Genomic DNA, 15823 nt, shown 5'->3' with positions numbered 1-15823 from the left:
AATCTATCTTCAATAAAGGAAAAATGGAAATACTGAAACAAAAGACACACATGAAGGCTCTTGAGGTGTGTCTCTGGCCTCCATACACACACATATACACACAAGTGTACACGCATGTGTTTAAGAAAGGAGCAAAAAATACATGTCCATATTAAATTGTTGAGAAGTCAACATAACATGAACGGTGAAAACTAAAATTAACTCTGAGAGAAAATAAAAGTGATGTAACTGCAGGGAGAGACAAATCTGTCTACAAAACAGGAGCTTACAGATCTAAACCTCATTATTTTTCAGAAGTCAATTCTGTGAACTTCAAGATGTTGTTTAGCTTCATTGCAATCCTAATCAAAATCTCAGTAGGCTTTCTCGCTGGTAATTGGCCAGCTCACTCTGTAGAGTCCTGTATGTGATTGAGCTAGAAGAACCCAAATAAACTTGAGAAAGGAAGCTGAAAAGGAAAAGATGTGTCTGTCTTCAACACTTATAATGAAGTTAGAGTAATGTGGAGTCACGACAGAGAGAAAAATCAATTGGTGAGAATGGAGAGTTCAAAATAAACCCACATGTATATGGACAATTGATTTTCCACAAAGGTGCCAAAGAAATCCAGTGGAGGAAAGATAGCTTTTGGGAAATGAGCTAGCATGATTGGACATCCATATACAAAAGGGTGAAATTCAATCACGTCTATATAGAAATTAGGTAAGGACCTAAAATAAACCCAGATAATAAAACTTCTGAAGGAAAACATGGAAGAAAAGCTTTATGTCCTTAAGTTCGGGGCTATTTCTTAAACATATCTGTTGTTCATAAACATGGGGCCAGATGAAAATTGCAAACTTCCCTTTAAAAACAATCTTTTTGTTTGTTTTTTTTTTTTGTGACAGGTTTCTCTGTAACTTTGGAGGCTGTCTTGGAACTTTCCCTGTAGACCAGGCTGGCCTTGAACTCACAGAGATCTGCCTGCCTCTCCCTCCCGAGTGTTGGGATTAAAGGCATTTACCATCACTTCCTGGATGAAAAACAACTTTGAAATATAGGAATATTGATCATAAGATGGCAGAACTATTTGTATATTATATACCTGGTAAAGGATTTATACACAAAACAAATGAAAGTCTCTCTAGGTATCACAAAGGAGAAATCATACCACCCAATAAAGAAGTTGGGCAAATTTTTGGTTCATCACTTCTTCACTGGAGACATATGGACAGAAGATGCTCCCATGAAATTCATTCAAAAGCATCAGTCACAGGGGATTACCAGTTGAGTATATGGTGGTCCACTGCTTTTAGAATAAGGAAGCACTTTAAATGTGAGTCTGTCACTTTCTAGCTTGGAAACAGAACGGCAGAAACTCAGATACTATTAGTGGGAAAGCACAAACACTTAGACAAAGAGCATTAGGCAATTTCTTTGAAAATTAAATATACATCTAGTGTAAGTCCCAACTTTCCCTGACATCCGAAGGAAGAAAAGAAGATAAATCTACTCAAAGTCTGTAAGTGAAATGCTGCCTAGCCATAGGGACGACTTGAAGGTTGGCATTGCGTTTTCTCCTCTTGTTGGCCCACATAAAGGATGACTGCAGTGGCTGCTGGTCATCCTGGTGACCTCCATCTCCCCCAGTGAAGACAACTGGGGACTTTTGGCGATTCAGGATTCCTCGTGTGTGAGCTTGCATAGATTCTGGGCTGCAGCAGTCTTCAGGGTGAAGAAGAGCAGAGGGGTGGAAAGGAATCTGTTCACAAAGCCCCACCACATGCCTGAGGACTCTCATAGATGCAGGGGAGAAAATGGTGATACAGCTAAAAACGTAACAAGACCATCCATCCCATGAATGACATTTAGACAAGTGCTCGGCTGCATCATCCCAAATACGGAATGGGGATAAGAAAGTGGGATGGCTGTGCTGGACAGAGTCAGGAGAGATTCTTAGGCAGAAACAGAATCTGTAGCAGCTTTAAAAAAAAAAAAAAACAAAAACATAGGTTCCCAAGAGAGAAAGAGAGCACCCAAAAGAATGGAGCATGTTAAGTGAAGTTCTGGGGTATCCATGTGAGCATGGCTACATATTTATGTGGGACCCCACACATGTTGGTCTTACTGGGGACAGAGGAAGGTGGTCAGCCCATGAAAAAGTTTATTGCAGGGAAGGGTAAGCTAAGGTTTAGGGTAAGAGGGGTGGGGATGACCAAGGGTTTAGAAGCATGTAAAAATGCCCTGATACATGGTAAGGGGCCAGTATTGATAATCACCAGGGAGCCAAATGATCCAAGGAGTGTTTTAGAAAGACTAGAAACACACGTATGCGCAGGGTAGCCTAGAGAGGCAGTTTCCCAGCTCTCTGAAAGCACGTTGACAGTCGATTTTTTAATGCCTGTCCAGCTAAATTGGAGTTCTGATAACATATCATTCTCCTTCTTTCCTCTCAAATGAACTCTAATGTGATCAACAATGGTTGCAGCATGCCTTTCCACTCTCTCTTGAAGAAGAGTGCTGAAGAACTGCTCAGCTGTTTTAATCCGAGGAACACAGTATTTCTCAACTTCTATATGGAAACCAGGTGCCACTTATTTTCAGCTGATGGATTAAAAAATCACTGCCATTTTTGCAACTTAAGTTTTAGCATGGGGAAATCGAAGAAGGTTCATTTCCCAAGAAGCCAAAGGAGTGAGAGCTGAAAACCAAAACCTTTAAGATTAGAGGAAGCCGTGTTATTTGGTAAACACAATGGAATGATTTGAAAGCTTCCCAGCAGACACGGACTTGTCTCAGGATTATCTCGCCATGTAGTATTGATCCCTAACAGAGGGGATACATGAATGAGTATGTCATTACTATAAAAGTGTTCTGTCCCCAAGCTTCCCACCTGCAATAAACACATAGTTTCGAGCCATGATGTCAAGGAGTGTCACAAAAATAATTGCGTTAGCAAGGTCACCTATTAAAAAATGGAATTGACTTCTCTAAAGCATTTTTCACTAAGTCTGTGGTGCTCTATTTTTAGTTTAAGTGAGTCTCTACCATGTGATACACAAAAGAGGTTGAGGTCTAGGGAATGTTGGGTTATTAATTCAGGTTTTATTGTTTTTACTTTAATTGACATATAATTTAAAAATATCTTCAATACATACATACATGGGAAGGGCATTTAAAAACTATCCTCTCTGCAGTCTTCAGGCATACAATACATCATTACAGACAGTTGCTGGATGGGAGATCTCCAGAGCTTCTCCTGTCCAAAGGAAATCACTCCACAAACATCTACCCATCCCCTGATCTGTCCTGGTCAGAGTTCAGAGTTCTACTGGTTGGTGCTAAGTTCACCATTTTCGATTCCACATGTGCTGTACAGTCACGTGACACCTGTGCTATCTATGCTTGGCTTGTACCACTTTTCATGGAGTGGTTTGCCCATATTGTTGCAAAGCGTAGAACTGCTGTCTTTTTAATTGCTGAATGGTGCTCTCTAGTGTACCCACATCACATTTTCCTCCAGGAAGTTTGTCGGTAAGTTCTGCAGGTTGGCTTTATGAGTAAGGTATGGGGGAGCGCAGGTATCTCCTTAACACACAGACTTCATTTCCTTTGATCACATAGCTAGAACGGGAATTGCTGGATTGTGTGGTAATTCTGTGTTCAGTCTCTGGAGAAACCTCCATATTATTTTCCGTAATGCTTTTTCTAATTTATATTTTTAGCATCTGTGTTTATACAAGAGTTCACTTTTGTGTATACCCTGGCAGCATTTGTTGTGTTGTTGATTTTGATAAAAGACTTTTTTATTTTCTTTTTTCTTAGTCTTTCAAGGCAGGGTTTCTATGTGTAACTTTTGGCTGTTCTGATAAGGCCATTAATTCAAACATTACTGTTGGGGGAGGAGGGATGCCATCTACGTTGTAAACATAAACGTCCCTTAAGGACGGAGGACCCTTTAAATGCTTAAATTGATTCCCACATGTCTTTATGTATTTACTAGTATGTTCTGAATGTATCATCTAGCTTTCTAGTGACACCTCCCCTACCCAGCTCCTGAGAAGCAAAGACCAGACTTCATCACATCATCAGGGCAGCAACACCCATCCCCAGTGACCAAGTCGAATTCCACCAGCAAGCTGTGGGAAAAATAAGGAAAGCCACGCCTGGTGAAGGGAACAAGTTGGAGAAGCCGAGGAGGGCCAGAGGCCAGCAAAGGGACCGCTCACCGTGGGGATAATCAGAACCGTTTGCTCTTCCAGCGACTGGAGCGCAGTCATGTGGCATCTCTGTTCTTTCTCCCCCTCCTCTCCACATCACTGTTGAATCTTTGCTCTTGGGTTCCACACAAGTGCACGTGTGCCTAAGGATGACTTCAGGTTCCTTTCCGGGAGTATAGACTAAGACAGCACTTTCGCGTAGGGCAATCCTTCCCCATCAGATGCTCCCTCCTGTCTAATCCATAACCAGCTTCTCCCAGAGTGGCCCTCTCTGTGGCAGCCCAGTTTCACTAACCGTTCACCAGCTCACCACATGCATGCCTTGGTTTCTTGGATAATTTTTTTTAACTCTAATCACTTACCGTTTTCTTAAACTATTTTGCACAGAAGTGAATTCTCTCCTTCCTCAAGGTGGCAAAACTAGATTTGTTGTTAATACTTTTAATTTAATCCCCTCCCCACCACCACTCTGTGTGTAGACACAGGTGTCAGTTGGAGGTTGAAGGACAACCAAAGCTCAGGAGTCCGCTCTCACCCTTCCCCCTGTTAAAGCAAGGTTGTTCTTGTGTTTGTCATTTGACTGTGTTCTGCAGCTACCTGGCCTCCAGCCTTCTGGGTGATTTTCTTGTCTCTTCTTCTACCTTCGCCCTACAAACTGTGACACTGGCACTGCATGACACCACAATGGGCTTTTTATGCGAGTTCCAGGAAAGAAATTTGGGTTGTCCAACTTGCACAGCTCTCTGAGTCACCTCCCTGACTCTGGTTTTGTTGTTGTGCTGGATTTTTTTTTTTATTATTTGTTTAAGAAATGTTTTCACAGTTGTTCTTCATCGGGGGCTCTAGAATAAGATTGCTCAGTGTGTGTGCGGTGTCAGAGGTCAAGACCAAGTTCATCCTCTGACCTGATCCTTGGCTCGACCAGCATTTCTCCCAAGGCCATGCTGCCTTCCTGGGGCTTTACCCCCTCCTCCTCCGTGCTAGCTCACACTTGCAAGGGTCCTTCTCCTTCTACGAAGATTTCTTTCCATCATCCCCGTTTCAAACGGAAAAAACAAGGCATGGGGGTGGGGAGCTTGCTTGGAGTCCTGCTCATACCTGTTTGGCTGACAAACGGCTTACAGCACATTGTTAATGAGCACATGATAGAGGTGTATCTATTCTTCCAAAATATCCAATAAATATTTGCCTTAAAGTCAAGTTGACTTTACCCTTAAAATCAACTGAATGACCATAAAAAACTTCCTGTATAAAATGAGTTTAGCGATTGCAACCCCAATTTCCAGCAGCCTGGGACTCAGTATTCATGCCATTGACTTTTAACTCCTTAAAAGCCACAGTACTGTTTGTGTGTTTGTCTTTCCCATTATTTCAGTATTTTAAGAATGTGTGATCTGAGTTACTGACAGAATTATTGCTAAGTGGTCACACTTTGAGAAGGACCCAGAGAGTTAAACCCAACGTAAAAAACGAGACCCTGGGATGCCTTCTACCAGCCCATATCCCATAGTGCACACCCCACCCACATCCGGTCCTATGTTAAGTAGATCTTTCCTGAAAGACAGCCTCGGGACCAGGCTCCTTCCCAATTTGGTCAGGTTGACAGTGCAGTCCGCCTCATTTAGATATAGACACCCCTTATCTGCCTGGTTGATTCTATTTGTTTATTTGAACAAAGGGTTGTCTCATAGGCCAGGCTTCATGCCCAGCATCTAGCCAGCTGACAGCCGAGCCTTAAGTACTAACAGCTCTAGCTGCCAATAAAATCACTGTAGTCCGTAACAAAGATACGAGATTCTCGAAGGCGTTCTACGCTACCACAAAAAAAAAAAAAAAAAAAAAAAAAAAAAAAAAAAAGACCTTACTGTAAATAGAAGGTTCAGATTTCAATATTAGGATTTAGGTTTTCTCTGCTCTTGTGTGCAAAATATGAAGTTTTTCTGCTACTTGCAGGGTTTATTCCCCAACTCTCAGCTGGTGGCTAGAAGGCAGTATCATTTCTGCACTTAGGCTAATACTAACACCTAAGCATTTAGTCCATTTCTGCAATATAAGGGTTGATTTTCTTCACTTTATATAAGATTTACTTTACATCTTTATTCTCATTGCTTGTTCTCATGGTAATAAAAACCAGAATGAGCTTAACACAGTTTTGAAATTTGTATTCAATGCTGGATGTTCAAACATTGTATATGTGAAATATATTGAATATTTTATCACAGTGATTTTTTAAAAGGTTTTCACTATAAACACCATACTTTTAACCAAAACTATGAGTATTAACACCAACATATAGATGTTATAAAATATATCTGAAAATATCAGTATTGTCCTGTTGCAAAAACAATATAATCATGATTAGCCACGGATCTTCACAAAAATACCACACAGCTGGCCCACTGAATGTACTGAGTGTAGAATGAATGATCTCCTGACTCTCTCAGGTCCCCGCTTCTCCCCAGTGCTTTCCTTCCCAGCAGCACCGTGGCTCCTCCATTCAGGTGTATGCCTGACCTGACAGCTGTGAAAAGGCATGGCAGCTGTTTCTTGAGCATTGACATTGTGCCTGGCACTGTGCCAAGCTCCTGGAACTGTCATAGATTCAGAACTGTCTTTGTCCAAGTCCCCATTCTACATGTGAGAAAGTGAATGTTCAAGCAGTAGCTCATGAAACTTTACACACGGGAGCTGGGGAGATGCCTCTGTGGCTGACGTGCCCTCAGAACAAGCGTTAAGGGCATGAGTTTGAACCCCAGAACCTACCTAAAGTCTGGACACAGTGACAGATCTGTGATCCCAGTACACCTACAGCAAGAAGGGCAGAGGCAGGAGACTCCCCCAAAGCAAGCGTGTCGCTATCCTGGTGTCCACAGTGGCAGACAACACAAGAGAGGTCCTGATCTCAAAGAAGGCGAGAGCTTGGGGCACAGCTGAGATTGTCCTCTGGCATACACATGCTTGCCCTGGCAAGAGCACACCCCACTCACTCATGCTCATGAAAGCGTGACTAGGGGACATCTGTCACAAACGAATCAAAGGGAGACACTCTGGGTCTCCAGCCGCAAGCCCAGGGTCTTCTTGCTTCTATTTCACTACCTGTCTGGTCTCCTTGTGTCCTAAGTCTGCAGTAATTGATCTTCCTGCACTCTTACATGAGACGTGCTATTTTTAATAACTTGTTTGTTTCTCTTTTTTCATAATAAAATGGCACTTTTTCTTAACCAGGCTGGAAGCAGCATTAGATGAACTGTGCTGTCCCCTCTGTCCCTCAAGAACAGGGAAACTCACAAAAATGTCAAAGGAAGTAAATATCTACAGCAGGGGTGGGGTGGGGTGGGCAAGAGAAACATGCCCCTTCGCGAGGTGAGATGAGAAATTAGAGACATGCTTTCCCCTAACCCAAAACCACAAAAGGGATATCTTTGTTCCTATTCATTTAGTCTCTTCGGGTGTACAGGAATAGCATCCACCACTTCCACCACTGTAGAGCCTTGAGTGCTGGTAGAACTCTTTCCAGCCTTCTGAAGTTTATTGAACTCTGTGCCTTCCGTGGGCTTCAAACCTGGTGGGCTTTTATTTGCCTCCAAGCCCAGCTTTAACAAACTCCATAGAATCTCTCCTTCCAAAAGTCTCTGTCATCTCCAGCGGATCCCAGCTCCCTTGCCTTTGGGGTTGTAATATAATAGGTTCTGAACCAGTATAAATGTCTACCACGTACACTGGGCTCCTTGGCAAGGACGGGAAGCCTCTCTCACTGCTCCCCACCATCCCCTCATCTTCTCTGTGGAGGTCAGAGACGGAAGACTCACAGAAGGGAATGCAGCATTTTGCTTACCAGTGGCCGTCATGATTTCTGCCCTTGGCCAGATGGGCTTCCATTCCTTGGGAGACACCTGGTCATTCACTGTGTGACCACCCAAGAAGCCGATCCCCGCGGGCCTCTCACACTCTCCCTTAGGTCCCATTCCGACATTCCAGCGTGCAGATGCTTGCTGCTGGGTCTCTTCTCTTGGTGACCTCTGTGAGGGTGTGCTTCTACCATTACACTTCAAGTTTAGTACCCTCTGTGACATTCGCTGGCCCTACTCATGACCCTTGAGCCATTTTTCTGCCAGGCAGAGGGAAAGAGCTGCCTTCTTCAGCTGTTCATTTTCTACACCCCAAGTTTTCTTCTTAAATTTCTTTGCTCGAGTAGGCAAAAAAACAAAGTTTGTCAGATCCATTGCACAAGTAGCCATCCAACTGAAAAATTAGATTCCAGGCTCAACTTCTTACACACAATTCTTATCTCTACCAGTCTCTGCCTGTCTTCCTCTTGGAACTTGTCATTGGCTTGTTGTTTGAAGGAGCAGAAGAAAAGACACACAACTCCGCAGCTGGGATTTGCAGCTCAGCGGTCCCTTGAGGCTCAGTGTCCAGAGAGTGAGATGTGGAGGGGCAGAAGGAACCAGCCTCTTCGTGAAGCCCTCCTGCTGTTCCGGGAGATGTGGAAGAGAAGAAGTGATTGGCCTCATAGTGAAGCTTTCTTGTCCTGTGCTCTCGATTGCTGGTCACTAATTTTGGAACTAAGTTGTCAAATCTTAAGCAATAGGAAAGATCACACACAATGACCTATTCAGCATTAAAAAGGGAAACTGGGGACTGGCACGCTGGCCCAGCATTTAAAGGTTGACAAGCCTTGACAACTTGAGTAGATGAAGAGAACCTATTAACATTTTCCTCTGCCCCCCCACATATGTTGTATCACATAGGCACTCACATACATATACATACACATATACATATGTACATACAAACAGTTAATGGAATAAAAACTTTAAAAATGTTGGTATTTGTGATAACATGCATAGAACATTTACTAAGTGAAATAAGCTGGACACAGAATGACAGCTGCCCCTATCCTCACACTCATGTATGGTCTATCCTCACACTCATGTGTGGTCTGTCCTCACACTCATGTGTGGTCTATCCTCACACTCACGTGTGGTCTATCCTAACACTCACGTGTGGTCTATCCTAACACTCACATATGGTCTCTAGAACAATGGAACCCAACGAGAAGAGCAGCATGTTTTGCTGATGCTTTCTCATTTACTCATCCAACATAACTACATATTACTTTATAGATGACATGAACAAAAGTATAGAGAAGGTCAACAAACTGCCAAAGCCACAGTGAAGCCTATACTACAGGAATGAGTTCAGATGCCATACGAGGGCAGGGGAATTCCATAATCTTACATCGTATTTGGTATGTGGCAGAGCTCAATAAATATCTATCAGATAAACCAACACAGAGAGGAATAGCTCAAGGTCATGCTTGGGAATGGTGAACTGAGGTTTAAACTCATTGCGCTTGAATGGATGATGAAACCCTCATGCTAATGTTGATGATTCCATTCCCATCCAGTTATGCCTGTCAGTGCAGCAGCTAACTTACTCCCCATGTTAGAATCTGGCTGTGTGGTGGCTCCATCCCACACATGGTAAAGCGATCAGCAGGCCCAAGCCCAGGGTGAGTGAATCCTGCCTGGACTTGACATTTTGCATTTTTCCTTGGAGGAAACCATTACATTCACCAAGATCATTTTCTCCTAAACTTTTCCATTTTCACTTATTTGATGAGCATCAAGTATATTTATGACAGTTTTCATGCTATAATTTTCATAGATTTTTTTGCAAAAGCAGTTTGTCTTATTTAGGAACTAAACACATAAGAGTATGCCTGATCCTATGGATGGACGGGTGGATGGATGGGTGGATGATGAATTGTTGGATGCATTGCTGGATGTATAGACAGACAGATATGAATGAAATAAATTTTTAATTTCAGATGGTTGACACTATGCAGATGCATCTTCGCAATGCTAGTTTCAAAACTAACCATGTGACTGGGACATAGAAACGTAACTCAACAACTTTGAAAAAAGCCCCGCCTTATATACGCCTCAGGAGTGTCTCTTTGTGAGTATTTCTGTTAAAAGTAAAGGAAACATAGTGCTGCTTCTTGCCTGCACTATTATAAGATCATCAGCATGGATAAATTCGGGTTTCGGGTTGGGTCAAGGTGATGCTACGAGAAACTAGAAGACACAGGAGAGGGGTGGAGACTTGTGCAGGGCCTGAAGACAAAAGCCCAGTTTCCTCTCAACTTGGATGGTACTAGCTGAATTCCAAGTATCCTTCTTCTTCTTTGCCCCAGATACAACAAAGAGGTAATGGGGGCTGTGGCTGCTCGGACTTTCTAAGCTGTGGAAGGGGTGGGGTGGGGGAACAGGAGATCAACGGCTGGTCCCTCTTGGCTGCACCCCAAAGCTCCACAGTTTGAGATCCTGAGACACAAATTAAATGAAAGTAGCAAGACCCGATTGACACATTGCCCCGGATAGCAAGACTGTAATTGTCCAGAGGGACAGCAGCCTCCAGCAATAATTCTAAACTGAACTAACAATTGAGAAGTGTGGAAGAGCAATGTGCGCAGCTGGTGTGGAAGGCCAGAGGAGAAAAGGGGGACATGGCAGCCCAGCACCACACAATGCCCCTGTCTGAGCAGAAAGCAGCCTGGATGTTTGTTCTTGGCATTGATCAAACTCTCTCACAAGTGTCTGGCTGCTTCCCAGACAGAACAACATGTTCCATGCTGAGACCTAAGGGACTTAAAAACATGTTTACTTCTGCAGCCACCAACCGACGTTGCTCCTTGCCACAAACGGCCTCTCTGGGGCGTCAGGAGGAGGGTGCTAGCTTCAGACCTGTTCTGTGAGCCCCACCATCACTCCATCCAAGGCACGTTACTGGTATGATCGTGACACCCATAGAACTAGGGCAGAAATAATTTTTAGGGAGCCTAAATGTTCCTGTAAATTGTGGTTCAGAAATACTGCCTTGTTAAGAGTAAATATAGATGTGGGCTCAGCTAACCTCCTTTACCGTCAGAGACGCAGCTTTAGGAACTTGCACCTGTTTCCCCAGGGAGCTCCTCTGGCTGGGTATGATTACACACCCTGTGGGAGCTAAGATAGCACAGATTAACACCAGCCTGTCGATGCCAGCGTGCAGGCACTGACTCGGCCTCTCACTCTCCCTTATCAGGAAGGTGAAATCCCAGTAGAGGAGGGATTAATCAGCCAGCCCAAGGGGTCCCTGCTGGGACTTAGAGACCTTCCAGTAAATAGACAAGGGGTCATTGGAATTGCTGTCTACCCAGGCCCTCTGGGAAAACAACCTAGGCTCGTTTGCTGGAATTCTGACAAGACACAGCAGCCAAAGTATGGCAGAGTATCTTAGGGAGGGACCAGATTTCCTCAGCACACACGGGTTCTTGTGAACAAGGTGGACAATAAAAAACAGAACCATCAACTGAGCATCCTCAAAGCTGACTGTGTCTGCACCGCCTGGTATGTGTAGCGCATTGTCCAAAGGCCCCTCATGAACATTTCTCTCGGGATTTTGCCCCGTGGCGACTGACTAGTCTTTCTGCATCGCCTCTCCCAACATGCCATTTTCTCCCAAATATCATAGCGCTACTGAATCTATTTTCCATCCTGATCCATCAACCCCTCAAATTTAACAGAACCACAGTTCCTCCTGGCATGAGAGACAGTGGAATGTGGATCGACACAAAGCACAAACTTACATTCTTTGGTAGCAATTGAGTTTGTATTCTGTCTACACTTCTCATTGGCTGTGTGATATTGGGCAGTTGCGTGACTTCTCTGTGTTGCAGCTTAACTGTCTAGACAATGAAAATTGTAGTATTTTTATAAGGCTGGGGTGAGAATAAACTAACCGAACTGTATGTTCAGCGTTACTGTGTCTGTTGTACTTAAAACTAAAAGAATGAAGTAACAGATGTAACGGTGATTCTAGTATTTAACTCATCAAACTACTAATAAATAAAAACACAAGGCATAAACACACAGGATTTGAGAATTCCAGGTGTAGTAAGCCCTTTTGGCATCATCACTTAATGATCGCGATAAAGTCATAGAACTTTCCAGTTCTCACTTCCTCAAAGGTGAAATAACAGTGGCAACTGCTGTATGGTAGCTCTGCCAACAGCGTTCCGCTGAGGAGAGGTGACAGGACATTCCTTCAGTCACAACAATTGGTTAAAGTGTCTTCCATCCCTCGGCAATGGAAGCTACAAACTACATACTGGCTAGGAAGGGCCTAACAGCGGTGGGAGAAGGAATTTCTCTTCTCTGATTTTCATTCCAGTGAGGCTCCCAACCTGTGAGTCCCATAGAAGTGAATCTGTTCCACCTTGTTTAAAGGTCAGAGAGTTCAAACCTACTCTTGCCTCTTCAAGGTTATATGACAGAATGTTTGACCTACGGTGCGGCTACAGGATGTTTTGCCTAGATGAAAGGATATTTTAACCTAGGGTATGGTAACTTGATGTTCTGAGACCTGAGGAGGTAATTATATTTATTTGTGCTTTGTATCATGGAAAAGAAGTCTTTTTCTTCCTCCCTTTTGGATCTGAGTATATAAGAACCTTGAGTAATAAACTCAGGGAGGGTCACAGTATTCACTGGACGCCCTCCCAATTCTATGTGTTGTCTTTAATCTGTTTCTTTCTTAATCCTCAGTCCTCCCTCCAAGTAGGATGAATAAATTGGGCAGGACCCCGAGACCAAGCTCCTTGTCAGTTCTGCTCACATGCAAGGGGAACTGTCTCTCTCTCCAGGGCCTTACACAGCAGTCATTTCTGGACAAGACAGTCAAGCACATAGAGAAGTTTGTCTTTCCAATTTTCTAGGTGCCTCTCAATCTAGAAAGGCTGCCAACACAATAAACCATTATAGCAAGTCAAAGCTACTTAGTATCATTAGCTGTCAGCAAAACCTAAGTTAAAATCCAGAGACAACCACTCTGCACTCAGTATGACTAAAACTGGGGAAATTAATGTCGTCGACACTAGACAAGAATGCCCAGCAATGAGAGCTCTCCTGTACTGTCAAAAGTGAAAATGGATGGCATTTGGAAATTTTTAAATATTTTCTTAGTGAAATTTGAAAGTTAGTCCTCTTTGTTGAAGACACCAGACGTTTTGGACACAGAAGTCTGAGACATCAAGCTGGAACTGATAACTGATCCAGACACATCCTACCTGAGGACTCGCTTTCATGGCAGAAAGTGCCATCCTAGCTAGCAAAGAAGGAAAACAATCAGCCATCTTACCCAGTTAAAACACTTATCAACCACAAAATAAAAAGCCAACAGATCAAGATATCCCTAAAGGTGAATAGTGTCACTTACGTATAGGAGGTGACCAATAGCTATCTAAAGGGACACAAAGCCAACTTACCAGTGGGAAACATTCCTGGCATGATACACTCAGCCAACTATCCAAAGCTAGTGAGGCCATGCATCTAGAATGAGAACTTATTACTGCCACCTTCCTAAGCCAGTTTAATTTCTACCTGCATGTGTAGGTCTCAGTACTCACCAAAGAAGTTCTTTTTTGTAGCAGACAAAGACCATTACAGAAAGCCACAATTAGCCAAAATGCAGAGAACAGATAACTGGGGTATCCAACTTCAGTTGGTACGTCTATAACACATCCCCTCCTGCACATCATGAAAAAGAGGGAACAAGGATTGGAAGAGCCAGAGGACCAGAAAAGCTTTTGGGAGGTTGCGTCTCCTGGAAATGACAGGGAAGCCACTCCCATGAAATTTCAACAATAAGACTTATTCAGTGATAGTACCAGTTGACACACCAGATTGCATAAGGGAAATCTTGAAGAACCCCAAAATCGAAATGAAGAGCTGAAGCAATGAATGACTCCTGAGAGAGGGTAGTCTTCCTCAAAGACGAGCTCCATCATTCCTTCTCCAATACCAAGTGGCCTTTCCTGAAATCATGTACATACAAACATCATGAAGTCAGCTCACTAAACTCTCTCCACCCAAGAAAAATAAGAGTATCCACAAAATTACTCAAGCAAGAATACTGAAAGTAGATTTTCCCACTGTATTAAGTCAAGGATCTCTAGAGAAATAACCGATAGGCATTTTATACAGTTGTGTTGCTTACTGGATGAGATAGAGTCTTGTGACTATATTCATTGTGTCAACATTATAGCATTGACTGACACAAGCCTACACGTCGCAGCCTTGTGTTAGTTATTTTTTCTGCTGCTATGATAAAAATACCATGGCCAAAATCAATTTAAAGAAGAAGGGGTTTGTTTTAGAGGAATACAGTCCATTGTGGTAGAAAGGCTTAGCATGGTAATGGGGCAGAAAGCTGGCTGATTCGATTACATCTTTATTTACTCATAAGAAGATGGTGGGTGTGGCAGGAAGTCAGGTAAGGCTAGAAACCCTTAAAAGCTACGTCCAGTGATGGACTTTCTCCAGCAAGGCTCCCACTCCCAAAGGTTCCAAGCTTCCCCAAACCTCACCGCCACCAAAGAACCAAGTATTCAAACACATGAGCCTATGGGGGACACTTCTCATTCAAACCACCACAAACCAAAACTCCTTAAACTGTGGTCCTAGCTATGGGAACATGTTTCTGTCTGTGGGGGGACAGAACATGACAGTGAATGGTTTCTGAGCTCCTGAAGGAGAAACAGCAGAACGCTAGCTCAGAGGGAAGCACATGATGAATGCAGGATGATTGAAGTAGCCCTCCCCCTGGCATGCCGTGACTTCAGATGCACACCTTGCACTGAACATGCTCCTTCCGTGTAACACCCACAAACACTGAGTGTTGTGTATTAGGAATTCCTGTGCTTTTATTATACGAAGCTTCCTTTTTTATGATATAATATTAAGTCAAATATCGTGGGAAGCTTTGATGTGTGCCTGAGTTGTATGTTTTAGAATGTTTGATGCTAAAAAAAAAAAATTAGGGTTGCCTAGTTTCATTTAAAGTTTTAAATGAATTTTGACTTGGCTTTAGGACAAAATTTCTAACAAATTCTAATGTACTTCTTCTGATCCAAAGAAATCCCAAGCCCTACACTGGCAGTCCTCACCACCTTCTGAGCCCTTTCAGGTTTGGAATGCTGACCATGAGCCTCAGAGAGCACTGAGACTAGAACGGAGAAATGACAAGTCTATTTCATCTTACCTCCCTTCCCGTGTAATTAGCAGAGATCTAGACACAGCAGTGAGAAGGCTTCTGCAGGTGGGTCTGCACTCATAGGAGTCAGTACACCCATGGTTACTATCCTTTCCTTTACTATCAGTACACCATCTGCAAGAGCTGAGCACAGTGCGTGCTGTGTCTTTGCTATCCCAAGACAGCACCACATCATACTCAAATCAGGACTGCGAGCAATGAGGAAGCACATGTTGAGTGCATCGGATATCTCTGTCTCGGTGCAGGAAACAATAGGAAGATTGGCTTCAAACTGGCTCAGATCTCAGCATGTTGAAAGCGGGCCCCTTCTGAGCTGATGAAACCATGCTGTCTTGGCTATGTCTACCATCTGCTCCTGGGCAGATTTCTTCTTGCCAACTGCAGCATGTGGAGTAACTTCAGAGATACATCCATGCATTCCACACATCTGTGATTGCTACATACGTGTGTCTAGTCTTTGAGGACTTGTTTGTGCGCTACAAATCATCTCCTTAGATAAAATTAACAGGAAAAATCAAGGATAA

Source organism: Microtus oregoni, unplaced genomic scaffold (genome assembly GCF_018167655.1).
Source record: "Microtus oregoni isolate MIOR12 unplaced genomic scaffold, Mior012 000026F_ref0000081, whole genome shotgun sequence".
Lineage (NCBI taxonomy): Eukaryota > Metazoa > Chordata > Mammalia > Rodentia > Cricetidae > Microtus > Microtus oregoni.
The sequence above is the reverse complement of the archived record's forward strand: the minus strand, read 5'-3'. Positions refer to the sequence as shown.